This window comes from Nematolebias whitei, chromosome 6 (genome assembly GCF_014905685.2).
Source record: "Nematolebias whitei isolate Nwh7 chromosome 6, NemWhi1, whole genome shotgun sequence".
Lineage (NCBI taxonomy): Eukaryota > Metazoa > Chordata > Actinopteri > Cyprinodontiformes > Rivulidae > Nematolebias > Nematolebias whitei.
The window spans coordinates 1,092,794-1,096,753 of NC_056503.1; the positions used below are offsets into that span (position 1 = coordinate 1,092,794).

The 3,960-nt window shown below is 47.2% G+C and overlaps 1 protein-coding gene across 1 annotated transcript in view; it reads right to left on the bottom strand.

Annotated features, from left to right (window-relative positions):
• LOC119411471 (neurofibromin) overlaps window positions 1-3,960 on the bottom strand; it is a gene marked incomplete at its 3' end in the record, with an annotated part of 47,618 nt that overhangs the window by 6,884 nt on the left and 36,774 nt on the right.

The following is a 3,960-nucleotide window of genomic DNA, read 5'->3' on the forward strand; positions in this document are numbered from 1 at the left end:
ACTAGCATAGAAGTCCAATAACAGAACACTGCTCAGGTTCAGATCAGAGGCCATTCCTCCAAATCATGCCTCCCCAGGTCACACTGTCGTTACCCACGTGAGCACGTGAAGTCCCCCAGCAGAATAAAGGAGTCCTTAGATGGTACACCTTCCAGCACTCCTGCCAAGGACTCCAAGAAGGCCGGATACTCTGAACTACCGTTTAGTATGTAGGCACAAACAACAGTCAGAGCCCGTCCCCCCATCCGAAGGTGAAGGGAAGCCACCTTACCATCTACCGAGGAAAAATCCAACACACAGGCACCAAGTCGGGGGGCTACAAGTAGACCCACACCAGCTCGATACCTCTTACCATGGGCAACTCGAGAGTGGAATAAGGTCCAGCCCCTCTCAAGGAGATTGGTTCCAGAGCCCATGGTGTGCGTCGAGGTGAGCCCAACTATATCTAGTTGGTAACTCTCAATCTTGCGCACAAGCTCAGGCTCCTTCCCCACCAGAGAGGTTATGTTCCATGAGTCCGACTGGGCCCCATGGATAGAGATACGGTCACCAGGCACTGGCCAACGAGCCCCTCCCCCAGGCCTGGCTCCAGGGTGGGGCCCTGGTAACCCACGTCCGGGCAAGGGACACTGAGTTTCTTGTTTTTTTTCTGTCCATATAAGTCTTGTGAATCACTTTCTGTCTGGCCTGCCACCTAGGACCAATCTACCTTGGGAGACCCTACCAGGGGCAATTCCCGACAGCATAGCTCCTAGAATCATTCAGGTGCACAAACTCCTTCACCACGATAAGGTGGCGATTCAAGGAGGATTTAACAATTATTACAGTAAATATATCCTGATGCACGCTCACTCATCCATTTAGATAAATCTAACAGGGTTGAGTCAGGTCCTCTGGACGGATTCTTCTTGTTGAAACATTTCATCTTTTATCTAAAAGACCTTCAGTCTGAGGAGCTGAAACAAACTCAGTTGTATAAATAGCACTTTCTCATAGCGGATCAACAGTTTGTTGGTGACAGCCAGAACTAGCTGTTCACATGATAAAGGAGGACCATCAGCCTGACAATTGGTCGTTAGTGCCCTGATGGCTGCTTGCTATTCACAGAGGGCTAAGTGATACTTGTAATTAAAGCTGCAAGGAGCATTGGAGGCCCTCGCAGCAAAGCGCCGCTCCGGCCTTATGGCGACCGCGGCAGCTCCAGCTAGTCCACCCAGTCACCATTGCCAACGCTCTCGTGCCAATCAAGCAACGCGTTTACCACGGGGCACATTTCCGAAATGTTCAACATCACCTTCCGTCCATGTCAGTACTTGTCCAGCTTCAGGTCTTACAAGTATAGGCAAAATCCGACCTTCCAGACAGGAGATATAGTGACTTTCCATTTTGTGGCGAATGTTTGACGAGCACTTCCTTTATGCTTTTCAACATGTCATGTCAACCATATAAAAAAAAAAAGCTGACTTCAAATAATTCTATTTTTTAATACAATTTGCAGCTACAACCCCTCCCTGCAGTCTATCTATGATGAGTCTGTCCTCAGTCTTGCTCGGAGGGTACTGTCTGACCCCGCTCACATCCTCAATTTCACAATACGCACTGATACCATCTGGCAAATGATTTAGAATCCCTGCTAGTAGACTTAACATATTTAAAAATTAATGTGTCAGATTGTTAAATAAACTAGGCATATAGTCTTTTGTCATGGTCCTGATGCTCTGGTCTGATATGTCATTTTGTTTATTTGCTGGAATGTATGTGGGAATGTGCAATATGTGTTTTTATTGAGCAATGTGTTTTTTTATTGAGCAATAGTTTTTTATTGTGGTGTTTACATGATTTTATTGTTTGCAATGTATTTAATTGTGGAATAATCTTTGTTTAGTGCATAATGTCCAAGACAAATCTCCCCTTGGGGATATACACACATGCATGAGTGCATACGTCCATCCATCCATCTATCTAGCTATACTACTTGGTCACACCCTGCTGAAAGCCAGGGGCACTGCCTTCAGGTCTGGCAACTCACAGGAACTGAGAAGGACAAGGAAAGAGATGATTGCTGGTATTAAAAGGGCCAAAGCCACATATGCACAGAGGATCCAGGGTCAACTCACCTCACAAGACCCACAGAGCACGTGGAGGGGCATTAAGTGTATAACAGATTATAAAGGAAGAGGTGCACAATGCCCTAGAGACTAATCACTGCCTGATGCCCTCAACAGGTTCTATGCATGTTTTGAAGACCCGAACAGACGACCCAGCACCAGACTCATCTCACCACCGGAAAAAGAGTTTTTCAGCGTGACCTCTGCCGAAGTGAGGAGTACTTTCAGGAAGATTAATCCTCACAAAGCAACTGGCCCAGACAACATCCTCGGGAAGGTGCTGAAAGACTGTGCCGAGGAGGTGGCAGACATCTTTAACTCTTCACTCACCTTGGCAATAGTTCCACCTGCCTGAAGACTGCTACCATCATCCCATTCCCAAAGAGCTGCACAGTGACTGGTCTGAATGACTATCGGCCAGTAGCCCTCACACCGATAGTCGTTAAACACTTCGAAAGACTGTTCATGATCCACATCAGAACAACCATCAACATCAGCAAGGACCCTCAACAGTACGCATACAGCGAGAATTGATCAACAGAAGACGCCATCTCCTTTGTGGTCCACACTGCTCTCACCCACCTGGAGCAGAAAAACTCCTACGTCTGTATGCTCTTTGTGGACTTCACGTCTGCCTTCAGCACCATGATCCCCCAAACCCTGATGGACAAACTACTCACACTATGACTAAGCGCCTCCATTTGCAACTGGGTACTAGACTTCTTAACAAAAAGACCACAGTCAGAGAGGATTCACAACTTCTCCTCCTCCACCATAACCCTCAGCACAGGCTCTCCTCAAGGTTGTGTGCTGAGCCCTCCCTTGTTCACTCTGCTCATGTATGACTGTGCAACTACCGATCCAGGCTGTCACATTGTAAAGTTTGCAGATGATACAGCGGTGGTGGGATGCATCACAAACAATGATGAGTCCAGCTACAGACAGGAGGTGGAACACCCGGAAAGCTGGTGCAAGGAGAATAACCTTCACATCAATGTGAAGACGACGAGGGAGACGATCGTGGACTTCAGACAGAATAACACCCCCCCAAACATAGGAGGTTCTGCGGTGGAAGTGGTCTACAGCTACAAGTACTTCGGTGTGCACCTGGATGACAACCTCAGCTGCAGCAACAACACCACCAGCCTGATGAAGAAAGCTCATCAGAGACTCTACTTCCTCAGGCGGCTGAGACGAGCTGGTCTGGAAGCTCAGTCCTCACCTCCTTCTACAGGTGTGCAGTGGAGAGCATCCTGTGCTCGAGCATCAATGTGTGGCATGGAGGCTGCACAGCTGCAGAAAGAAAAGCTTTGCAGAGAGTGGTGAAGGCTGCACAGAAGATGTTGGAGTCAGTCTCCCCACCATCACAGACATCTACACCTCCAGATGCAGGAAGAGGGCCACCTGCATCATGAAGGACCACACTCACCCAGCACACACACTTTTTGCCCCACTCCCCTCAGGAAGGAGGTTGAGGAGCATTAAGTTTAGAACCACTAGACTGAGGAACAGCTTCTACCCTGAGGCTGTTAGACTCATGAATCTCTAACCAGAATAATAACTGAAAAAAATCACATCATGTTGCTGCTGATTTATTTCATGCTGCTGTGTTCATTCGTGCTCATCTGCTCGCACAAAGTCATGTTCTTGCTGCTGTATGGCATATTGTTTTTGTACTACTAGTGCTTAGCATATATTAGTTAATGTTTTTCTTGGTTCATAGCTTAGCTCTTATTACAGTTTTTCTTTTACATTTTATACGTTTGTTGGATCTAACTGGGACCTTGAGTACACAGTTTTGTTCCACCACATGTTGTCCGTCCGACAAATAAAGAAACTTTGACGATCGATC